At 35.5% G+C, this 27,182-nt stretch overlaps 1 long non-coding RNA gene across 1 annotated transcript; it reads left to right on the plus strand.

Annotated features, from left to right (window-relative positions):
* The first annotated feature begins 1,691 nt into the window (after window positions 1–1,691).
* LOC123665608 lies at window positions 1,692–16,951 on the plus strand. The gene is made up of 3 exons (XR_006745082.1): window positions 1,692–1,703; window positions 8,457–8,461; window positions 16,745–16,951. It is a non-coding gene; the product is annotated as an uncharacterized LOC123665608 (long non-coding RNA).
* Window positions 16,952–27,182: the final 10,231 nt, after the last annotated feature.

Consider the following 27,182-nt stretch of genomic DNA (forward strand, 5'->3'; position numbering starts at 1 on the left):
ACTGCGGCAACGGGTTAGTCCAACCTAAACTTTGGAAGAAACTAAACTTGAACCATTTTTAGTTTCTTCATAAGTTTAAAAGTAGTCAAATCACACCAATGCCACTGGCGAAGCTGAAACTATTACAAAACATAATTGATCATCACTTACTACAAAAGGTACGCCGTAAATCATAGCAGAGTACTTCCTTCCGAACTTGTCTAGAGCATAACCACAAAAGGGTGTTGACAAAAACCCTCCAACGTTTGACAAACTTCCTAATACAGAAAATTCACCGATAGTCATTGGTGAGTCCAAAACAGTCTCGTTTGACGTAAAAAGTTTGTACGTATACGATGGCCAAGCATATATTAATCCAGTTAAAGCCGTTAAGTTTGCAACTGGAAAGAGAAAAAAAAGCAGATTTTTTGTATCAAAATATACATTTATAGACGTAGTTAATTTACAATATATAACAAGTAGGCATAGAAATAAAGCAAAATATTTATTTTGTACTTTTTACTGACATATAAATATTTGGCAAATTTTAACACAAGGTGTTTTAAGCACTGTTATAGTTAACAATACTTGACATTTTCTTTTCTTACTTTAATTATACATAACTTAAGAATTACAACAGAAAAATATTGAGATCGCTCGGTTCATTTTTGCACTATTCAGTCTCAATTTTCAACTTGTAAGCAGACCAAAATTACAGTCTTCGAAGATTTGCGTGGAATACTGAAGGAAAATTGTCTTTTCACATGCGCAGCAGGAGAATTGCGTATGTTTTTTTAGTCTGCTAGAACAAATGCTGAATAAATTTGTTCCTCGAGGTCTCTCAGATTGAGGATGAGGTTTATGAGGGGATAAATCAGTCCAGTATTTGTCTGATTAATACCCCAGATTGATGAGAAGATTGGTGTTATCTGATAGCTAGGACTTACCCAATTATTTTTTAGCTTTTAGTACATTTTTTTTTATTATTACAGCCTATACAGTCCACTGCTGGACATAGGCCTCCACAAGTTTACGCCAAAAATAACGTGAACTCATGTGTTTTGCCCATAGTCACCACGCTGGGCAGGCGGGTTGGTGACCGCAGTACTGGCTTTGTCGCACCGAAGACGCTGCTGCCCGTCTTCGGCCTGTCTATTTCAAAGTCAGCAGTTGGATGGTTATCCCGCCATCGGTCGGCTTCTTAAGTTCCAAGGTGGTTGTGGAACCTTGTTATCCCTTAGTCGCCTCTTACAACACCCACGGGAAGAGAGGGGGTGGCTAAATTCTTTAGTGCCGTAGCCACACAGTACATAGCCTAACTAAATAATTTCTATTGTAATAAAACCGTTTAACATAAAAAAAAATATATTTTATTTTATTTTCAAGTTTTTAGTTTTGTTCCTAGTTGATATTTCTCATTCTATTGAGTTCATCTAATGCCTTACTATTACATGGTTTGTTTCCTTACAATTTGTTGCAATCTAACTCTTCAATACACAATCTTCCCAAAGACTTCACTCGACTCAGAGTTACGTATACTTGTCCTTCCTCAAACAATTTTTAGCCTAAATATACAACTGCGTGGTCTACTGTGCTTGCATTTTGTGGACAGTGGAAATTGTTCTCTCCGTTTCTGTAGTCGAATATGAGTTTCACTTTCACTCTCTTTTGCACGTTTTATTTTATATTTTTCTTTGGCTTTTCTAGCCTTCTTTTTCTTAGGAGTACTGTTTCTGTTTTTTTTTTGTATTCAGTTTCGATGTTGTTCCACGAGTGATGGACATTATAACGGTCGACTTCCCCAGAGGTTCAGTAGAGGGGCGAGGATATATGTAACAATTGTGCCAAAGTCTTGAGGAGAAAGTGCTAATGACATATCATTTTTAGCCACCCTAACGTCACACAGTACTCGACACGTTACAAAATTTTGACTTGGGTGGGAGACCCATACTTGGGTCCCGATTCTAAGTTAAAGAAGTTACTTGTTAAACGGTTTTTAGATTAGTGATAAATAACCTACACTGTATTGAGCTTTATTCTACCAATCAAACCCTTTCATTCGATTCCCATATCAAGATATTTGTGGAAAATATGTAATCCACCATTTTGTTGTGGCAGTCATCTTGGATTTTCCTTAGCGAGCCCTATTCTACCAATCAAGCCCTTTCATTAGATACCCATATTGAGGAGATATTTATGGAAAAAATGTAATCCGCCATTTTTTGGCGGCGGCCATCTTGGCTTTCTCATAGCGAGCTCTATTCTACCAATCAAGCCCTTTCATTTGACACCCATATTGAGGTATTTGTGGACAATATGTAATCCGCCATTTTGTGGCGGCAGCCATCTTGGATTTTTCATAGTGAACTCTATTTCACTAATCAAGCCCTTTCATTTGATACCCATATTAAGGTTGTTGTGAAGTAATATGTGATCCGCCATTTTGTATCGGCGGCCTTGTGGATTTATAATCATAAGGAATATATTAAGTTGTATTGTCATCAAGATTAAGAGTGTGTACCAAATTACAGATCAATCTGTCATCAGGAAGAGGGTAAAATTCTTATTACTAAATTTGACCCAAACAAATAAATAAACAGAACCGGTAAAGCTAAATAAAACCGTTTAAAAACCAAAAACTTTATAAAAAAGAAACTGATAATTTAACGTGAGAATTTTCAATTGAAAATTAGGGATAATTTTTACCCTATCACTTCCCGACCTCAGATCGCCCGTAATTTGTTTTTCCTTTCACTTACGTTGTATTTTCTTCCTTTTACACGGGTTTCATTCTGCTTTAATTTTTTTCACTTTTTACCATTTTCAAAGGCTAAAAGCACTGGTCTAATTATTCAAATTACAAAATAAATATGCCTTATTACGAAAACTCTTACACCCTCAAAAACTATAAATATACGCAATAAAAACATAAAATAAATCAAGATAAATAAACTTCTAACTAGAAATAAATTTAAGAAATCACTAACTTATTATAGCCGCGAGCAGTTGAATGCAGAAAGCCGACATTTTTAATTTTTCGATCTCCATTTTTTCGATGAGATCTCTTATAGACTGTTATTATCACTACAATGAATGAAACTCTCAATTCTTATCGTTGATGTAACGCATCCTAATTTTAATAGCATAGCTTATTATAACTTTTTTTTTTGTTTAGATAAAATAATATCGTTTAGCTCTTGTGCTAAATATTTTAAGTACAGTATTCGAACCTGACTTTTTCTGAAATGACTTTTTTTTCTGTTTTGATCATGGATAAAACGAATGCAAGCTCGGAAGAAAATAGACGTAAACGCCTTTATATTCATTAATATTTTTACGCATGCATATAGCCAAGACAATTGTTTTCTTTTAAAATTAAAATAAGGTTCTCTAAATTACAATAATTCTGATATTATATGTATCAATAAATGGAAAAAAGTCTTCTGGATCTGTGCTAAAAATGGACTTTTACAGTGATCTGCCATTTAAATTTAAGGATATTTGAGAGATACAAATATCTACTCATGAAGATATGTGCCATCCAGGTACCATTAATTTGAGACGCCTTTTTAGCTTTTTAGCTGTTGTCAACGGCTCGACAACTTGGAGTTAGAGATCTGCCCATTTAATGGGTGCGCGTAGACTTTGGTGACATTACACGTACGCCCATAGTGGTTATTATGAAATTGATCGTCTCTTCGGAGACGTCAAGAAGATTACTGAATATGTATTTCATCAGTACCCGTGCACGGAAGTGGTTATCCTAGGTAATTTTAACACCCCTGATGTTGACCAGCTAAGTTCACACACCACTGACCGTGCAAGGAGAACCGTATACCGTATAACCGTATATGTTAGGTATTACCTGAATTCCTGACAGTGAAGGTCATGCTCCTTCCCTGCTGGCTCTTCTGCTGACCACCCACCCGGAGGATTACTGTATAACTGTTGATGCACCGTTAGATTCATCCGACCATTGCCTGGTGCACTCCGAGGTAGCTGTAGTGCGTATCAAAAGATTGCCAGCTAATAAGTGACCGATAATACGGAAGAAAACCCCCTTTTCTTAACGCCAAGTTTTCAGAACATATCATTAAACATAACTAAATTTGTTTTGATTCAAAAAAAGCTCGATTTTCTGAACAGGGTGGGCTAGTACTTCACATCGGGATGTCAGCTACTGCTTTACAAGCCTCAGGTCCGCCCCAGTATAGAGTATTGTTTGCACTATTGGGCAGGTGCTCCTTAATACTAACTGTACCCATTTGACTCCATACAACGCCGGGCAGTTCGCGTTGTCGACTACCCCAAACTCACGGACGGTTTAGAGCCCCTAAGTATAAGAAGAAAAGTTGGCTCCCTGTGTGTTTTTTACCGTCTATATCCAGCATGGTGTGCAACCAATGAGCGAGCTTCGCGCGCATTCTTTCCTTGTACATGCAAACTGTGGAATAACCTTCCTCTTTAGGTTTTCCCTGAACGCTATATCTTGGGGGTTTTCAAGCGTCGTCGAGTGTATTGAGATCTTTTTTCTAAAGGCCAACAACGTACCCGAAACTCTTCTTATATTGCAGATATCCATGGGCGACGGTAGCTGTTTAAAATCAGATGGTTTCGTTTGCTCGTTTTTACCCATTGTTATATTTAACCCGGCGTCATGGGGGTGAAAAAATGTTACATGGACGTTGGGGTGGGTCTCACAGACCCGTTTATTATATATCAGTTATTTAAACACTATAAATAAAAAAGATAATATTTATCCGTATTTGGTTTTTTAGACATATGAAGTAAATAAATTAAAGAAAAATATTATGTAATATCATGTTTTAATCATATTTATTACATCATTAAACAAAAACACAAATATTAACAAAATCTTTCTCATCTACTTAAATGTAACTCTTTTATTAATTAACAAACACTATAAATGTTTCAATGGCACTTTTTTGTAGGAAACTAGATTATCTTTGGAAGAAAGAAAATAATAATTACTCCAAATCATTATCTTTGGTACAGTCAGCACAGAAAGATACAATATGTTCCAAACAAATATATTTGATGCAACTCTCGCAGGTGTAATTTGTTTTAGTCTTTCTTGACTGGACACACTTGACACCTTTTGCGAACTGCTGCTACAAGCATTTCGTCAATTGTTAGAAAATCACTTCGTATGTAGGTTTTCTTACAGTTTTCTACTAAAGCTTCAAAAAGTTCTCTAATTGCATAATTATCTAATTGAATTCTTTGCTGACGTGTAGAAATATCATCAAAGGTCAAAGAACTTTGAATAAAATAAAATCTCTGTAAAGACATTACAAGCCGAAAAATATCGACACCTGTCCCATCAGTAGCCCATAAATCGCTCAAATTTTGTCTGCCTGATCGGTAAAGACCAGCAAGATAAAGAAGGCCTATAAAAGCTTTCAATTCAATCATAGTGCATTTTTTAACATGGGTGTACTTGGATAAATTAGTACACGAAGCTATTTTAGGTTCAATGCGTGAATTAGTATGCATAAGTATGATTTGCAGCATATCCTCAGTAGTAAAAAGATTCGAGCATTCCACTTCAAACATCGCCGATTTTTCTTCTGGCACTACACCTGGCAACTGATGAATTATAAATATTTTCCGTTCTGGTTCTGACATTTTGTCGAAAAGGCGTCTTATACCAAATCGTACTATCTTTGCCACGATAAAAGCTCGAAGTCGATCCAAATGTAGAATGTTCCTCCAACTGTGGCGAACGATTTCTATGCGACAGCGTAGATAGCGTAATGTCATCATCGTCAAACTCTGAGATTTCTTGCTCTGTATCACTGGGATGACTACGCTCACCCAAATGATCTTCCTCAACACACTCCTGGTCTGACAACGCAGACTCAGAGTCAAACTCTTGTAAAATTGGCAGTATACGCTGTCTTTCTTTCTCTTTTCGGTCCATTTTTTACTAATTACCTACAAAAAACACAAATAACATACATTAAACTATACATTAGCAACTTAAATTATAAATAACAACAAAAAAAAAACGGAAATAAAAGCATAAATCTACGGTAAAAAATTAAAATAATACGTATACCAAATGGCGCGTAATTGTTACACTAACTGCGGGGATGGGTCTCACATACCTTTTTTAGATTTGTGCACGTGTAACTCCCGCTGCGGCTGTCGCACGACTAATTTGTTACCTGCGACGCATAGAACAACCCAACAGATCCAGCTACTGAGAAGAACGGCAACGTCGCACCGATACTAACTTAACTACAAGTAATACAAAATGTGACGGGTCTCACAGACCCAACCCCCATGGCCCCGGGTTAAAAAATATGATCTTTTGGATCTGTGGGATGTTTTCCATAAATTAGACATATTAAAAGTGTTAAACTCAACGGCCCCCAGTAGGTTTTCTCCTATGTCCTACCCCGACATAGGAGAAAACCAGTAGAAAACCTACTGGTTTTCTTCTATGTCGGGGGTCAGGAAACATACACAACGCACAAGCACAAACGCCCAAACCATGACAAACATCTAAATGACCAATACAAATATCTGTTGTAAGCTGGGATCGAACCTGCGACTGCCAGCGCAACATCTAGTGCTATGACTACTGCGCCAACGCGTCATCAATAAGACATATTAACAATTGCCTAACGATACATTTATAGCAATATTATGTATTCATTCATTTTGATTTACTTAAGTGTATCACAGTCCACTGCTGGAAATAGACCTCCCCAAGTTCACGCCAAACATCCCGGTTTTCCACAATTCTCATCCAGCTACCACCCGCAATCTGACGTAGATCGTCGGCACAGCGAACCGGATGGCGTCCCACACTATGTTTGCCAATACACGGTCTCCAGCGGCCATCGGTCCAGCGACATAGGTTACCAGCTTACTGCCACTTAAATTTGTTAATTTTGAGGGCTGTGTCGGTTAATTTTGTTCTCTTGTGAATAGTCTCATTAGTGATCCTAACTTTTTATGTATCTTATTATGCATATGCACAAGAATATCGACTGTTTTGACATAAATAGTTATAATTGCAATATAAACAAGCAAGATTGTAACTTCACGTTTCTGTCTGCGCAAAGGAAACGTCTCATTTTTTCGTTATGGCATTTATAGGTATAATAAAATCCCCCAAAAGATTTTGCAATTATCGGAGAATAAATTTCAAATTTGTATTAAATAAAATTAACACCTAAAGCTTCTTATTCGATGCAAGATTACATAAATAATAAGGACATGTTGACTTAATAAATTGTTAGCTGAATTTTATTAAATGATAAAAAAATGTCAAAGGCGTCAAGTTAAAATGACAAAGGATCATCATTAAGATTTTTTATTTTGGAAAAATTCAATGAGTTACAAATTAAATTTTGTCACCTAGACAGTGTTTTTACCGAGATAACTACATTGAGTTGTTTTAATTTAAGACATACATACACGCTTACTATTTGATATAATTTAATGTTTATTAAATTCGTTCTCTATATTATTTTCCTCATAATTTTTACTGTTATCTTTAAAAAAAGATTGTCTAAGTAAACATTTATATTCTAATCCGTTATAAGCTTCCTATTCCAATCAATTAAATGCTTTGTGAGAATATACATAAGGTTTATTCCAAAAACATTTTATTGGCTACCGGTCATATATTTTAAATATTATCTCATATCAAAAATCTTTTAATAACGATGTTACACATAAATTTATTTTATTTACATTGATACATTTGATTATACATACATTTAAATATTCTGCAGACGATGCAGTCAGCATGTAATTATTTTGATAATATTAAACTTGGTTTGGTTTCGATTTAGAGAAGACAACATACGGGATACTTATGATCCCGAAAAACTAAAGAATTGCCGTCTGATAGTCTAAAAAAAATTAATTGCTTAAACGGATTATTACACAAACTACCTAATTACGTATTGATATTGCCGGTATCATCATACGATAAAACAATTTATATATTAAAAAAACCGAGATGCCACGAAAAAGTTAAACCTTACAAAAACAGCATCTGCGTGTGGATTGTCCTTGAGACTACCCTCTTTATCCGGGCTTTCATCACCGGGGCACACAAAACAGTGTCTAGCGTAGCGTATTTCATCGTCACATCAAACAAACTAGATGGCGCCGATAGTATTACACATCGCGATGGTGCATTGTTACAATTCATTGGAATAACCAACGGTTCAAAAATGATTTTACCAACTCTAATTCGTATTAAATAAATTAGATGGCGTTAACAGTATTCTACTTCGCGATGTTGAAAAAAAAAGTTGTTGTGTAAGGTTGTTGTTTGGTTATTAGTTCGTGACAAAAATAAAGTTCAAGGGCAGACGCTGCGTGTTGCGGTCGTGGACCTCAGCGTCAGCTGATTCTCGCACGGCCAGCTCTATTTTGCCTTCTCCCATGTAAGTCAGCCAACCAACCTATTTGTCCATGTTTAGAATTAGTTTACGTTGAATATCGTCTATAAAGAAGCATTATAAGGTATTGCCATCTATAAAACTTTAATTAAAGGAATAATAAATACCACGCGGACGAAGTCGCGGGCATAAAGTAGTTATAATTACATGAATTATAATAAATATCAAAATATTTTATATTTTAACAATATTACTTATCAACATTTTTTGCTTTTCTTTATTTCGTTGTTCTCGTACCTTTCAAAATTATTCTACTAAAAGACCCAGACATTTTTTTTTGCTAACCCTATCTTTACATTTAAGTAATTAGCTTCGTCATTATGATTATGTATTATGTGTGTATGTATACGATGATTATGTATAAAGACTGAACTGTCCAAATACTTTATTTGATATTAAAACAATTTTTAACCAACTTCAGAGGTTCTCAATTCGACTGTATTTTTTATGTATGTTACCTCAGAAATTTTGACAGGACGAGTTCGATGATTTTAGTTTTAATCGAAAGGTGATGCGTCTCATGTGGTCTATTTAAATTTAATTGCAATCTAATAAGTACTTTTGGATTTATATCTCATAATGCGTAATTACTTAATTTTTTTTTTTTCGTCGACCTACGTTGTGTTACATAACTGTTTTAATCTGTCCAATACAATAGGCAGTGTTATTTTAAATCGGATATTTTTCGAAATACAATATAAAATAGTTTTGAATAATTTAACTATTTCATTTTTATTTATTTAAATTTGAACGGGACGACACGCTAGCATGCGAAAGCGAAACCGTGGTGCCCGCTATGACAATAAGGGTACCGCTGGGTTTTACTGGGTATGTGGCTGTCAATCAATCTCACCTAAGTAGGTGACTAGGTTTGTAGCCAGGTACACTTGATTGATATGATGGTTGACTTGGTACCGCTGGTGGTTCCTCAGTTTTACTGAGTAGGAAGAGCTAACTAGGCTGATACGGTGGGCTTGAAGGAGATGGACCCTCGCTGTACGATGGTGTAGGGCGCCTTCCTGTAGGAGGATAAGGTGGGAGACAGGATGCCGATTCAGACGACCTTGATCATTCAGGTTTTCTTCCAAAGTATTGACGTGCTAAAATATAATTTTATAATTAGTTTATTTTGGATTTTATTTTAAACTAGCTTCTGCCCGCGACTTCGTCTGCGTGAATGCTATACAGCACCAAAAATACCTACGGTTATACCTTTAAAAATAACATTCATTTACCCGTTTCTTCTTTACATTTCATATCTACAGAAAAATCTCATAGATGGCGCTGCTTTAAAATTGTCTTGTCTACTTATATTCAATTAATTATGTTTATCAGCTTAGTTATTATATTGCGTGATTTTTATGGTGTGAAGCTAGCTTATATAGCATGGTTATTAACATAATAACAACAACATTCAAATATGCGTCGTTAGATTACACGTTGTTACAGAATGCGTTGAGGAAATAAAGGTACACTGCTCGTTCCCGGTAGGTGATAGCATGATAATATGTAGCCTATATGTTGACCCGACTTCTTAATAATATTCGTGCCAAATTTGAAGTAAATCAATGCGGTACTTTTTGAGTTTATCCCGGACATACATACAGACAAACAGACAAACAGACAAAAATTCTAAAAACTATATTTTTGACTTCGGTATCGATTGTAGATCACACCTCAAGTATTCTTTAAAAAAAATATTCAATGTACAGTTTTGACTTTCCTACCATTTTATTATAATTATGTATAGATACAGTGCTCGTTGTGATAACATAATGTATACTTTTTTTACCAGCGTGATAATCGTGTCTCATGATGTTTTATAACAACTTATTTATTTATTTATTTTACAGGAAAACACGCAATACTGTAAAAATAAAAACATACCAATAATTGCATATCGATTCCTCTTTGACCTAAATTCTTATAATGGTGAATATTTTCCGGTAGTGCACATCTGAAGGCCTGCCTGGGTACGGGCCTAGAGGATCTCCTAATTTCCTGGGCTTTTCTCAGCGGGGCGCGTTGCCTCCGGGTTTACTTTAGGCCCAATGGGGCCAATTTTTCGGTAGTAGTTAATAGTCTAGTTAGTTCTAGTCGACAAATCACAGATGGCGTTTGTAACACAATAAATATAAATAATATTTTTTTCTCTATAAGTCTAGCAGTATGTTTTATGCGAGAAATTTTTACAATACCTAGACATATATTTAACTATGTTGAAGTTAAAACATAAAGATATAATAGTAATTCCGTAAAGTGAACCACATATATGTGTTAGTTATGGTATATTGTTAGCTCTCTCTTGCCCTAATTAATATATTGCATTTGCTTAAATTTAAAAAATCTCATGTATTGGAACTGGTTTACCTACTACTGATAACAAGAAAGATAATTTAATACTTTCGTTTAAACACTCAAAAAGTAAAGCAGTATTTAGATTCGACATAAGATGGCGAAACAAGTAACAGAGTGAAATACATCCAAAAATCGTTGTAATAAAGATCAAAGTTGCTCATTTTGGCAATTGCTTTGAAGATACGACAAGGCGTAATTTGGATTCGGTTTCTGTGCAGTTTCGTTCAGTATGCATACAAACACTTCCGGTCCAGTTCCGCGTGAACTCCAGCGTGATAAAAACATAGCCTTATTACTAATTTTCTACTAAAACACAATTTATATATTATTTTCAAAAGACTTTCTTGCCCAATCTTCTCTGCAGAATCTACATCTTTCGAATTAATGGTAGAGTCACTTTTAAAAATAATAATCATTTAAATAATTTAATTTGAAAGTTTTTTTGAAGCCTATTTGAATATAGTTTTTTTTTTTTTTTTTTTGATTTAATGCGTGCTATGAATTAACTATAACATAAATCAGATGACTGCAAGAGCACGCGCGCGCCTGTCTATTTTTTTTTCTTTATTCAATATTTTGCTTTTCCTGCGTGTTGAAGTAAAAAATTACTTCTTGATCTCCCTTAACTTCTTTAACTTATTATTTGACATACTAAAGACTTTTTTTTTGTTTCTCGTGCATTAAGTCCATTCCTTTAGTGTTAAAAAAGATATAAAGTAGATACTTTTCTTAGGAACTTTGAAAAATTTGGAGCATTCTTTAAATATCAAAATTTCGATTTGAGATTTTCACGATCTTTATCATTTTTCTTGTAGAATAAAAGTAAAATAATAATGAGAAAAACAATTTTTGATGATTTTAGAAATTAAAAAAAAAACAAACATCTTTGAACAAAATGTCATCTTGAAACGTCTTTGAACATCAGTTAGGAACGAAGTTCTTTATTATAAAATATTAAATTTAAGTTCTATTTGTGGTATAAAGAAAATAATTATTCGTGTATACATTTTTATTATGCTTTTTTTATCGACAAAACTCAAAAAAAAAACTACTTTACAAAATTATCTTAACACCTATGTTTTATTTACAATGATTTATAATAATAATAAAAAACATACTGCATCAAGTTAAAATTATAGAAAAAGAACACATATTACATAATTAATAACAGGACTACAAAGTGAACCTAAACAAAAAACAAATAAAAAAGTGATACAACATAAGCTTATTGATTAAATGTATTTAACTAATACATAATGTATACATGTTCGTATGCATATGCCTCGCCAAAAGGTTTTTTTTTTAGGCCGCCAAATAAGCCTACGGCTCACCTGGTGGTAAATGCTTAACGCAGCTTATAGACGCTTTTCTTTTCGAGTCTTGTACCTAAATATATAAGCTTACAATGTTTTAAGAGTTCTTCCCAATTTTTTTTTTATTTTTTGCTTAATATCCCACTACTGGGCATAGGCCTCTTTCTCCATGTAGGAGAAGGATCAGAGCTTAATCCACCACGCTGCTCCAATGCGGGTTGACGGATATATTCCCTACTATGAGTAACAATCGCTATCAGGTGTACATGATAACAACCGGGACCGACGGCTTAACGTGCTCTCCGAGGCACGGTGGGGAGACCCCACAAGGACTGCACAAACACCCAGACAACAGCAAACACCTGTAAGTATGGCCGATACAAATGTTTTTCATGTGCGAGGATCGAACCCGCAACCGCCAACGCAACAGCTACAATCCATGGCTGTGACCGCTGCGCCAACGCGGCGTCACAACGCGCCACGCGCGTTTCCAAATGGTAGATCGAAAGAATTTTTTAAAGCGACACATAGTGATGATTGTTGTTATTATTGCGGTTTGCTATCATTATTACATCGTTTGATAATTCATGTCTATGTTTATTTTATCAGGATGCCGCCAAAATGACTAACAAAACTAGAAAAGACTGACGTGTTCTACATCGTGCTATCAAAGTTATCAAAGTGATTGAGTATATATACAAGAACCCTACGACAACCGTCGGGGCAGTAGCCCACCAGACACAACACCCGTCTGGTTGGAGGATCCTCTCTTTTCGTGAGGACGAGGAACCCAACACGTTATTCCTCACACCACCACACATTATTTATTTATTAATAATTCTTAAATTACCTTATCAATTTCGTGAACCTTTGTTTATTTCTTCGTTTCTTTCTTTCACAAACAGCTTCTGTATCTCATCAACCGATAGTCCCTTAGTTTCCGGCAGATAGAAGTGGCTAAAGGCCGCTGTTAAGAAACACACCACGGTAAAGAAGCAGTAAGTGATTCCGAGACCGAAGGCCTCAACTAGGGGAGTGAAGACGTTGAGGAGGACAAATATAGATATCCACCTGCAAGCCATCACACAACTGTTTCCAAATCCTCGCACCTAAAACACAATATCATTATAAATTAGAACTGGTTTTGCAAAATGATCAAATACATTAAGGAAAAGAATATTAAGAATCCATCGTTTCAGTAAAATTGTTCTTCCTAATTTTTTCAGCGAAGTCTGATATTTGTTTTTTTTTTGGCTAAATAAATTATAAATATTAAAAAATTTTGAGAAGAAGCCCCAAAGGAGGTGGACATGGCAAAGCCCCGATACTGTGACGAGGAACGAGATAGATTTCATCATAGCGGATAAAAGGCATATATTCAGAGATGTTTCAGTGGTTAACAGGTTTAACACCGACAGCGACCACCGGCTAGTACGGGGCACTCTGAATATATGTCTCCGAAAGGAGCGGACCCGCTTGATGAAATCTACTCTCTGACCTACGCTGCCCTAAATACTATGTCGCTCCGAGCAGTTCCAATTGGAACTCCAAAACCGATTCAATTTGCTGGAAACTACTAGCGACCTCAACGAGATAACCGACAACGTGGTGAATACGGTGTGTACACAGGGTCGCAGGTACTTTCCACCAACAAAGCCAACGAAGCAGTCCAAACTTTCTCCCGAAGCCTTGGATCTGGCAGCAGAGGCGCGAGATGCCGGCTGCTTCGCCAGAACAGAGGGCTCTTTCCAAGAGGATACGGAAACTTATTCGCGAGACCTCCGCTGCTCAAATACGAGAGAGGTTACTACTCTGATTGAGCAGAATAGCGTGTCCAAAGTTGTCCAAAGACCATTGGGGAGAAGCCTTCTTGCGAAGCTTAAAACAGCAGATGGCAGAACCGTCTGCTCTCGCCCTCAGATCCGAGAAGAGGTTGAGAATTTTTATGGACAGCTGTACTCGTCGAGCGCACGCAAGCCTACGACTTGGGATACCGAAGATCCACGGGCACCATTGTTGCGCCATTATTCGGAGAGTATCCCGGACTTCGAAGAGGGCGAGATTAGTGGAGCGCTCGGGCAGCTTAAAAACGGGAGGGCCCCGGGGGATGACGGAGTTACCACTGAACTCCTTAAAGCCGCAGGGCGACCTGTCCTGAAAGCCTTGGTAAGACTATTTAACGCCGTCGTCCACAGAGGTACCACGCCGGACGTGTGGTCCAGGAGTGTGGTGGTGCTATTCTTTAAGAGAGGCGATAAGTCTCTGTTAAAGAATTACGATCTCACTTCTGAGCCACGTCTATTAGCTGTTTTCGAGGGTTGTTACGAATCGTCTCGCCAGAAGACTCGACGAATTCCAACCACCAGAGCAGGCTGGGTTTCGAAATGGCTATAGCACCGTGGACCACATCCATACTGTTCGGCAGATTATCCAAAAGACGGAAGAATATAATCAACCGCTGTGTATGGCATTTGTGGACTACGAGAAAGCCTTCGACTCTGTCGAGACCTGGGCTGTCCTGGACTCTCTGCAGAGATGTCATATCGACTAGCGATATATCGAGGTACTGAAATCTATGTAGGACCGACGACGATGACCGTTCATGTCAATGACTAAAGAACAAGAGCTATTTTCCTCCGGCGTGGGGTAAGACAGGGGGATATAATATCACCGAAACTGTTTACCAGTGCGCTAGAGGATGTTTTTAAGACCTTGGATTGGGGGGAACAAGGCATCAACGTCAACGGTGGATTCATCTCTCACCTTCGTTTCGCCGACGATATTGTCATATTTGCGGAGACGCTGCATGAGTTAGGCCAAATGCTGGCCGGCCTAAACGAGTCCTCCCGACGTGTCGGTCTCTGTATAAACTTGGATAAGACGAAAGTTATGTTTAACAACCAAGTCATACCGATACCGGTATCGGTCGATGGTACCCTTCTCGAAGTTGTTCAGGATTATATTTACCTAGGCCATACTATCCAACTAGGCCGCAACAACTTCGAGAACGAGGCCGATAGGAGGATTCGGTTGGGCTGGGCGGCGTTTGGCAGACTCAGTCGAGTCTTCACTTCGAAGATTCCGCAATGCTTAAAGACAAAAGTTTTCGAGCAATGCGTCCTGCCTGTGTTAGCATACGGAGCCGAGACGTGGACACTGACGAAGGGACTGGTCCACAAGTTTAAAGTCGCCCAACGTGCAATTGAACGGGCTATACTTGGGGTCTCTCTCAAAGATTAGAAATTAGACTATCCGCGAGAGAACGAAAGTAACCGACATAGCCCACAGAATTAGCAAGTTGAAGTGGCAGTGGGCTGGTCATCTGTGTCGCAGGACCGATAGCCGTTGACGGGGCCTAGAGTGGAGACCGCGTCTTGGCAAACGCAGTGTGGGACGTCCTCCGGCCAGTTGGACCGACGATCTACGTAAGATTGCCGGTGTAGGCTGGATAAGGATTGCGGAAGACCGGGATGTCTGGCGCGAACTTGGGGAGGCCTATGTCCAGCAGTGGACTGCGATGGGCTGAAGTGAAACATAAAAATTATCTGTGACGGAAAATTGCGCTCGAACTATCACTCCCTGAAACGTTAAGATTTATTTCATTCATTTATTCAATTATTATTAATAACTATCCAATGATATTTTAATGTGTAATTTTCACTTACTGAAAACGGTTTATTGAAGTGAATCTTTATTATCGACGTATGGCAGGAATGTTATAATGAATAGTGATAGTAAGAGATTATTTTTTATTGTTTTAAAAAATCATCGGTGTGATTGTGATTTTGGAATTATTTTTATGTTAACCTCACTTTTGATTGTAAGTATTAGTAAATGTATATTAATATATTGTAATTAACCATAACTTAATAATATGACTGTAAATTTAATAGGCATTAAGTAATTTTTAAGATAATGAAAAATAAAAATGATAAAATATACAAAGAAAACTTTAGATAGTTAAATAACAATAATTTTATAATTATATTAATAATTATTATAAGAACTGTGAAAAAAATGTATGATACTTTTGCCATCATTCACACACTACACTAGCAAGTTAGTTCCGAGTTTCTGTCACGGAACGTATAAATTAAAAACCCCCGTCAGTGTTTACTAATTACGTCCGTCCCCGTTCCACCGTCCCATCCCCGTCCCGTCCACGTTAGCTATACAGCGGCCGTTTTTCTTCCTAACTCTTTCATCCACATTGAAGATGATATTATTACTTTATAATACAACATTTTATATTCGTAACTTTTTTTACTTTTAATAAATATTAATCGACATTTCCACCATCATCAAGAAACAAAACATTGCACAACGTTTTATCGACGTCTGGTGTTGTCAGAATAGATCAGAGTGCTTATGTAACGATATTTTAGCGCAGCAGTGATAGTAACTAGCTGCTACCGGTCATAAATTCCATCCCCTGCTAAGGACAAGTGGTTGTATATATCATGCATATGTTTGTCATTATTTTGGTCTTTGTTTATGTTGTATAATAGCTGTGCCCGCGACTTCGTCCTCGTGGAATTTAATAAAAAAGGTATTATTCAGTTCGCTGAGTTATAAAAATAAATAAATATCAAAAATAAAAGTAGCCTAAGTTACTCCTTACTACATCAGCTATCTGCCAGTGAGTCCCGTCTAAATCAGTAGGCTTACTCTTGACTTCAATCCCAATCTCACAAAAACACGAATTCAATACAGTTCCAATTCCAATCTGCAATATTTTGGTACTCTTGACCAAATCGAGCTTTCAATTGAATTGAAATTGAAATCGAATTGACGATCGGTTTCTCGTGTAGCCATTATAATAAAAAATAATAAGAAAATAAAATTTAATTCATGAAATTTTATGTTTTTTAAATTATAATGTGTCTCCAATAATTAATTATTATCTTTTATATTGTAATTCCTTAAATTAAACCTAAAACTGATTTTTTTAAGCATAAAAACGCAAGATATATTATACATTCTGCATAATGTGTGTTGTTGTTAAAAAGAAGCTTATGGCTGACGCAATTTTGAGACTTCTAAATTTCAAATTATCTCAATTACGTATTTTCTTAATTTAATATTTATAATTAGCTTATCTTCTTTCTTTATTTACTTCTGTAATAATTTCTGCAATTTTACCAGTGTTAAGCTTAAATTAGTGAATACAAAAGTTTATTAATATAGTTAAAACATATTAGAGACTTAAATACTGTGATTTCTATTTAAATATTAGAAACATAAACACTGTGATTTATATTTAAATATTAGAGATATAAATACTGTGATTTATATTTAAAAATTGCTACCTTAGGTTAAAAGAGGATAAAAGACTAATTGTTACGCAATTAGTTTTATTTTAATAAATACTGTGATTGTGATATTGTTGATAATATAAAAGTATACATAGTTAATATATGTTACAAATAAGCGCCAGTCGCGCCATTATCATAATAAAAAACACTTTAAGATACACAATCGAACACTAAAAAGTTAACTTTATTGAAACGAGTAAATTCGATCCCAAACACGATTTCCAAGTCGATAGTCAACGTCAAAATATTGTCAAGAGTGCAAAAAATGTATAAGATCGAGAAATCCCAATTTCTATTAGTTACATAAAATTCCACTGCAATTGAGTCAAATCGTGCGCTAGTGTAGTGTTCAAGAGTACCGATTGACAAGTTCTCGATCCCAATCCTAAATTTCAAATAGGATCGAGTTTCAAGAGTAAGCCTGCAGTTCGGCCGTTTCAGAGATTAGCACGAAAAAAGAGTTTAACTGAGGTAGGGCACAGCAGGAATTTCCTGCTCAAAATATGGAGCGGCCCGACTGGGGTAGTACCTCAACCTTACAGAAGATCACAGCAAAATAATACTGTTTTCAAGCAATATTGTGTTCCTGTTGGTGAGTAAGGTGACCAGAGCTCCTGGGGGGATTGGGGATTGGGTCGGCAACGCGCTTACGAAGCTTCTGGTGTTGCAGGTGTCTATAAGCTACGGTAATCGCTTACCATCAGGTGAGCCGAACGCTTGTTTGCCGACCTAGTGACATATAAAAAAAAGCAGACAGACAGACAAAAATTGTAAAAAAAATGTTACTTTCGTATATGTACATCCATATGCATTTAGTAAAAAGCGGTTATTTTAATATTACAAACAGACACTCAAATTTTATTTATTTGAATAGATGTATAGATTTAGGATTCCCAAGATAGGTTTCTCATCCTATTTCGCGTTTACTACCAAGTGCTGCCTTATTGTAAAAAGCTCTCAGTATTTATTTAATTTCCCAAAAAAACGAATTATTACGCGTACATAATTTATTCCAATATAATACGTAATGATACATTTTAGAATATCAAACAAAGTAACTGGATGTAAAGTCATTAAATTTCGTGATATGTGATATCTTAATAAAAGTTTTAGTAAGAAATTTTCTTTACCTTAGGTAAAAATACTTCAGCAGCGAGCACAGGCGGTATGGCCCCGCAGCCAAAATTGTACGTGAAGCTAAATGCATATAACATAGATGCAGTGAACCAGTGAGGCGCATAATGAAAATGTATTTGAGAACCCAACAACATTGTAAAAACTCCACAGAGGGCACTAGTTGCTGTCATCACAGTCTGAAAAGGAGAAAAACTTTGTAAAATATAAATAGGTAGTATATAGAATATTAGAAATGAAACTATCCGCGAGAGAAAGAAAGTAACCGACATAGCCCACAGAATTAGCAAGTTGAAGTGGCAGTGGGCTGGTCATCTGTGTTGTTGGACCGATGGCCGTTGGAGTAGATGGGCCTGAAGTGGAGACCGCGTCTTGGCGAACCGGAAAACCGGGATGTCTTGGGGAGGCCTATGTCCAGCAGTGGACTGCCATAGGCTGAAGTGATGTATGAAAATAAATATATATGTCGGAGACAGTTATTAACTTAGAACAAAAAGGAAATTTGGAGTGGAGTACTGAGGCTGGAGTATCGATATACGAGTATCTGGAGACGTTTAGCACTGTCACGCTATGGAGTCAAGAGGGAGTCGTCGCACGATTAAGAAAACAAATTGTAAAAATCATTAAAACAAAGGTTATGGCATTGATGAAGTAGTTTCTTTGCTCTATTAATCTACTATTTGCCAACTAATAAAGCTGTCTCTGATATATATTTAACTTTGACGACATATATTTTTTTATTTAAAGCCTAGTTTTTTGATCAATTATCCCACTGTTCGCCCACATGATGTACGACGATAGTTAAAATAAAACTTGTCGTCATCAAAAATGAGATCGAATCGTGCAAACAATGAAAAGGATGCGTCGTAAGAAAACCTAATGGCGGACGACGCTGGAATAGCAATCAAGTATAATGACTGCTTATTCGAGTTCTGGATGTGACTTAGAAGATGTGAGTTAGATTTCAATCTAGATACTTGTAAACTTAGAGCGCTAAAACTATCTATTAAATGTGACATGTGTCAGGCTCAGTTATAAGAAAAAAAAAAAAATTGTTGTTTGATCGAACCAATTTCTAAGGAGAAACTAATCGACTTTACTGGAAGATAGCTTTGACGTATCGTTTGCGTTAAGAGCGGTGGGCTTCCGTAGTGCCGGAAAGGTCACGAAACGAAATTATACCAATAAACATTCTAATTTTGAGCTTAGGTCTACGAAATTTCTTTTCTTTTTTTTTCAAGGATGGTGCATTACCTTGTATTGCGAGTAATATGGGGGAGTAAGAGAGACTTTCTCTCCCCCCACCAGACCCTAACGCCAAGATTCGTGCCAAACGATTCTAAATCCAACCCGAAAAAGTTAAAGAGAGATTCATATCATTTCATAACTAAAGAACAATAAATATACCTTTCTACCAAACTTGTCCAACACGGGCGCGCCCATCAGACATCCGATCAAGAAAAACCCGGCTAATATCATCAAACATGTATTTGAATCCAAGCTGGGGACGGCTTCCTTAAATATAAGTTCTGCGTAAAGTGAAACAACCATGGCCCCCATAAAGATGGATAATAACATGAGCATGAGTACTGTAGCTAGTGCTCTTCTTGATGATTCGGAACTTTCTGAAATTAATGACAATAAAAGTTTTATTGATCTTACGATTCATGTAGAGTAGTTTTATTGAAATTAATTTAAAAAAATGTCTACATGTACATCACTCATCTGATACCTAAAGCACAAACATAAAATAATAAACTAAAGGTGGTAAATGTCAAAAATTTATATAACACGATACTTTAAATAATAAGGATGGATGTTTGAATTTTTACAAATATTTTTCGCCAACCCTCGGAGAGCACGTTAGGCCGTCGATCTTGGTTGTTATCGTGAATAGCTGATAGCGATCGTTACTATAAGTAAGGAACATATCCGCCAACACGTGGTGAAGCGTTATGGTGGATCAAGCTTCAATCCTAACCCTACATGGAAAAAGAGGTATATACCCAGCGTGAGATGTTACAGAATTATATCGATATGTACATATATAAAACGCTATTTTTCGATTTAATAATTTTCAATTACAATTTTTATGATAAGTGAGTCGGCAAAGAAGCATACGGCCCACCTGATGGAAAGCAGTTACCGCAGCTCATAGACGTCTGCAAAAACAGAAGCATCACAAGCGTATTGCTGACACCCTACAATCAACCTTGCCTAGTAGCTCTGGCCACCCTACCACAGAACCACAACACTACTTGAAAGCAGTCTTATTTAGCTGTGATCTTCTGCAAGGTTGAGGTACTCCTCCAGCTGGTTGATCAAAATTTATAACAGAAAGTTGTGCTGCTGTGCTTTACCTTAGATAAAATAATAATATAAAATAATATTAATATTCATACTTAGAAATTGCCACACTGATACACGTTCATCTTCTTTCTCGGTGCTGCTTGAAGACTTCTTTAAAAGTTCTTCGACAGCTGCTTCTAAAAAAACATGTATAAAACTATAAACCAACATACAAATTTTAACCGACTCCTAAAAAAGGAGGAGGTTCTCAACTCGACTGTGTTTTTTTAAGTATGTTACCTCAGAACTTATGTGGACCAGTGGACCGATTTCGATGATTCTTTTTTAATCAAAAGTTAGTGCTTGTGATGTGGTCCCATTTGAGAGATATGACAATTATCTAATAATGCGTATTTACTTGACTATTTTTTTTTTCCGTCGACCTACGTTATATTATATATACCTCATAACTTTTTTTCTGTTTAGACCAATTTTAATTATTCCTGTTTTAATCGAGATTTTGATCGAGATCTGTCTGATAACTACATTTTGAGCAATCTCTGATAACGCATATTTACTTGATTATTTTTCCTTCTACCCACGTTGTCATATTTGCCAATGTAATTGAAGTCGGTTTTTTATTATACTTTAATACTAATTTTCGTTTACTGTGTACATTTTACGCATTTTTTTTTTGTAATAAATCACCCAATAAAACAAACACATAATGTTACTTGTTCTATTTTTGCAGCCACACATCAGCAAGTACAAAGTCGAAGATTAAACAAATTAGATAAGTTACGCCATTCGAGTATCATTAAAAAAAACTTAAGGCTAGTCTTTAGATTAAGAGCCCTCATTTAGAAGTTAGATAGGTTAGGGTTTTTTTTTCGTAACGAAATCATACCGATAAACGTTCAAATTTTGACCTTAAAAAATTCGACGGCTCGTAAAGACTTACCAAACTTAATCTCTATCAATGAAAAAGTAATGCGTATTTACATAAGTATCTAGTTGTTCTATCACACATTGTAAGAATGTCTGTTTGCGTAGACTTCGATGCTTGAATTAAAATTGTATGCAGGTCTCTATACAAGTCTAATTCTTTTGCATTCGAATTCCTTTAATAAATTTAAGGATCCTCAATTTTACCAAAAATTACTTGACTTATAATTAGGATATAATCCACTTACCATCACCACCCGATTCCAACATTTTATTATTTCTTGTATCGAATTGTAGTTTTAATTTACTAATTTTAAGTTCCATTTCTTTAGAATTTTCCTTGATTCGGTGATAGAAAGCAATTGATTCTGCTGCTTCCTAAAATAGTGTTTTTGTTTTTACACATTTGCTAAATCACACAAGCACCTGGCAAAATTATTGTAGCGACAATTAATTGAAGAACGAACACTCTGTATATATACTCTCTCTGGTTCTTTTTCATTCGAAAGATGGTACTTGTTGTGTGGTCCCATTTAAATTTGATCGAGATGTGACGACTACTTATATAATATTTAACTGATTATTTTTTCGACTTCCTACGTTGTAAAATGTAGTCAATTTTATATGAAGTCGCTATATCTATATATTTATACGTGAAGCAAAAATCTTGTACGCCTCTCTACGAAAAATGCGCGGAGTTGCGGACGGAGGAGCATGAAATTTCGCACATTTATAGTTTATATAGAGAAGGAGTGCAAAATGCTAATATATTTTTAAAGTTATGCATAAAAATATATTAAATCAATAAAAAAAACCATTACACACACTACTATATATTTGACACACACACGCATATTATACTCTTTTGTTGATTGTCAAAGTCTGTAGTCAAATTGAAAAATTAAAAATAAGGTTCTTTATTTTCAGAATTTTTTGTTTTCTTTAATTAAAATTTCTAGTTATACTACGAGTAGTGATCGACCTCTGGGCGACCACTAGTATCTATTTATACTGCGTTGTACACAAGTAAAACTAAATTATATTTGTACATTTCTTTAAAGCTTAGCTTCTTGATAAAATTTTAAGTAAATAATTTTATTGCTCCACCTAAAACGGAATACATGTACCTATTGTGTCTAGGGTGATTGTGAGTTCAAATCGAGCTAGACAACTACAAATTTTAATTTTATTTGTATTCAAATTTTAGCTAACCCACAGTAGAGCAAGTCAACATATAAACATCCTAGTTCCTCTTTTATAGACAAATACTTATGTCTGGCAGAAGAGAAAGTGAATCTTTTCGAAAATAATATAATCAAAACAAAAAAAAAAGTTACACACAAGATTATCTTTAAATAAATATAAAACCGCTTTTATGCCCTGTCCTATACCCAAAGATTGTCTGGATGAAATCGCATTTTTAGCGATAAGACCGCCCTTGTACATCTTCCTCTAACTGTACTAATTTTAATTGTATCTTTTAATGGTGTGCAATAAAGAATATTATTATTAATATTATTATTAATTTTACCTTTTCTTTACCGCATTTCAGTAGAAAAATTGGTGATTCCTTTAATAATGTCAGAAGTACTATGTACAAAATAGATAGTACTAGATGCACGTATATTACATTATAATAGAAAACGTGTCCACCTAAGGCATATGAAAATAATAGTCCTACGAGGAATATATACGTAGTACTCGATGTTAGGCCACCTCTGATAGAATCGTGGCATATTTCCGAGATGTACACAGAGGATAACGCTTGTCCACCAGCACCGAGACCAGCTAATCCAGCGGCAAAAATAACTATATATTTAGACTTGGTCACAGCAATGATTCCCCATGCAATCTGAAAGTTTTATTAAAATAAATGAATTAAGTGTGAAACAAAATATTTTTAACTTGTAATAAATGTTTTATAGTTGACTGTGGGCAAAATACTATTATGAGTCACCTTATAGATAGATATATCTTAAATTTCCGTTCAAAGATAAGCGACTTAATACTTGGGTAACATCCAACTGTTGTAACTATTTTTTTAAATAAATATAGGTACATAGAAACAATACCTATACAAAAGATATATAAATACAAATATTACACTCAGGCGTGAATCGAACCCACAACCCAGAAGCAGAAAACAGGGCCACTTCAAACTGCGTCAACGGGTTAGTCCAACCTAAACTTTGGAAGAAACTAAACTTGAACCATTTTTAGTTTCTTCATAAGTTTAAAAGTAGTGAAATGACACCAATGCCACTGTTGAAGCTGATGCTATTACAAAACATAATTGATCATCACTTACTACATAAGGTAAGCCGTAAATCATAGCAGCGTACTTCCTTCCGAATTTGTCCAAAGCATAACCACAAAAAGGTGTTGACAAAAAGCCTCCAATGTTTGCCAAACTTCCCAACAAAGAAAATTCACCGCTAGTCATTGGTGAGTCCAAAACAGTCTCGTTTGACTTAAAAAGTGTGTATGTGTACGTTGGCCAAGCATATATGAATCCAGTTAGAGCCGTTAAGTTTGCAACTGGAAAGAGAAAAAACAATTTTAACCTTCTGCAGCTGAAGTTCTTTTGTTGTTAATGTGTGTAATTGTGTACTTAATTTTTTTTTTCGATAATCTTTTTATTCTCTAAAATTTGATCAAGTATGACATTATTTATTCAATCTGACATATTGAAATTGATTTTAATTGTATTAATATAAAATTTGTGTTATTATTGAATGTTTGTTTTTATGGATTTAATGATGTTTTTTTATATGTGATCATTTGATTAATTAGACGTAAAATTATTATTATTACTATTTTTATTGATTTTATTGAATTGTTTAAATTAATTGTTAAATTTAATGTTACAGATTGAAATTGGTTTTAATATAAATGTACTAATTTATGTTATTATTATTGAATGTTTGTTTTTATGAATTTTGTGATTTTTTTTGTGTGATTATCTAATTAGTTGACATAAAATTATAATTTTTTTTATTGATTTTATTGAATTGTTTAAATTATTTGTTAAATCTAATGTTATTTGTATACAAAAATCCGTAGATAGAAATAGGATTTGTGATCAACTTAACTAACGCATTGGGTTCACTGTAATGTTAGTTTTAAGTTTTTTTTATGCATAAATAAATAAATTAATAAATCTTTGACTGGGGCGTAGTCTGTCAGACGTCAAATCAAAATGTGTCTATCTAATATGTACCTTTAAACGAGCAATCCTTGTATATCTATACAAATAAATAAAATTGAAGTGTCTGTTTGTAATATTAAACCGCTTTTTAATCAATGTATATGGTAAATATACATTTTTTACAATTTTTGTCTGTCTGTCTGTCTGTTTGTTCTGGCTAATCTCTGAAACGGCTGAACCAATTATGACGGGACTTTCACTGGTAGAGTAGTAGTAGCTGATATAATAAGGAGTAACTTAAGCTACTTTTGTTTTAGAAATTTATTTATTTTCTAGCTCTATGAAGTGAACAATATTTTTTTTTTATTCCACGCGAATGAAGTCGCGGACACAAAAAATGTAAAAAATGTTATTTTGGTACATACCTACCGTGTATACATCCATATGCATTTAGTAAAAAGCATTTTTTTTTTCAATATTACAAACAGATACTCCAATTTTATTATATCGTATAAATTTTTACTGAAATATAAATATTTAGCAAATTTTTAGATGACTAGATGTTTTTAAACACCTTTTTTACAGTCCAAAAAACTTGACATTATCTTTTCTCGCGTAATTTAAGAATTACAGCAGAAAGATACTGAGACCACGCGATCGCTTGGCAGAATTCAGTCTCAAGTTTCACCTTTTGAATGGACTAAAATTTAGAGTTTTTGCAGAGTTGCATGGTGCACTGAAGGAAATTCTCTGTTCAGATACGCAGTAAGAGTATCATGTATGCATTTTTAGTCTGCTGGAACAAATATTGCATAATTTTGTTCCTGGTGGTCACTCAAGTTATGTTTGAGTTTGACAAGAGCCTCCGTCCGCAGGCGACGAACGGGGGTGTGTAGGAGGTGCTACTTAATGCGCCTCCAGTAACGCCCCTGTGCTCATGTCGGACCGGGACGGGAACTCGGTCCTGCTAGACATGGCGTCGTCGGGGTTGTTCCAGGGGTGAGCCGGACAGTCTCCATGGAGGAGAAATCTGGCCTTTTCGCCGAGGCCAGCCGGTCGCTGGAGGGATCCTGTTGCCTGCAGTACCGGAACCCTCCAATTAAAGCGACTGAAGGCTTCCACAGGGGTTTGGTCGTTATTGCACCCCCAAGTGCTGAAGCACGCTGAAGACTGCGGGCGTCCTGGATATCACCCATAAATGGATTCTCCTGATTTTTTGGTATCGTATCAAAAAAAAGCATGATGATCTCTCTCCTACACGATCCACACTCTGATCCTTCTCCTACATGAGAAAAGTGGACTATGCACAGCAATGGGATATTACAGCCTGAATCGATTAACGCTAAATGAACCAAATGTCGGCAAAAATCGGCAATTCTATTTTGGTCGCTGCTTCTAATCGGTTTCTAAAGGCGAAGGGTGGACTGTGTTGGAACACTGATTTTTTTTCTCTGCTAAAACACCATTTATTAATTAAATATCATTGCGAAATGGAAAATATGACGTCATGTCAATAAAATACTAAGCAAATATAAATGATATACTGAGGTGACGTACCACAGACGCAAAGAAATTTATGCGGTGTTGTTGATGAGACTTCTATTAGAACCTAGAACTTGTTGCTGTGGTTACGCCTCTGAGACAGCGATACCTCGTAGTACCAAAAGTCAGCAGGTATGTATGTATATATATATATATATATATATACATATTCTTATATAAAAAATTCTCGTGTCATAGTGCTAGTTACCATACTCATTAGAAACTGTTGGATAAATTTTTAGGAAATTTTGTGTGCATACCGGGTAGGTCTGAGAATCGGTCAACATCTATTTTTCATACCCCTAGGTTATAGGGGGGACAGGGTTGTGGGGGTTAATACCATATATGGTTAACATTTGTGGTGTCATGTATATACATATCACTGAAAAGTCCGACATGTACATATATGAAATTTCGCACTCTTATAGTTATATCGAGAAGGAGTGCTGCACTCCGAGTGCAGAATCCTTTTTAAACAAGAGTGCAGAAACTTTTTAAACATTACTCATGTAGTACTCATGTGTTTGACACATGCGCATATATACTCTTTTATTATTATTATAGAAATATAATCTTTGAATATCTCTAACAGAACCTTAATAATGTTCAAACTTATATTTTATAATAATAATAATTTATAATAATAATTTAAATTAATTATAGTCGAATTTCGACCACTGCGTGACAGCTACGTATTATTACGAAAAAC

This window comes from Melitaea cinxia, chromosome 24 (assembly GCF_905220565.1).
Source record: "Melitaea cinxia chromosome 24, ilMelCinx1.1, whole genome shotgun sequence".
In the NCBI taxonomy this organism is placed as follows: domain Eukaryota; kingdom Metazoa; phylum Arthropoda; class Insecta; order Lepidoptera; family Nymphalidae; genus Melitaea; species Melitaea cinxia.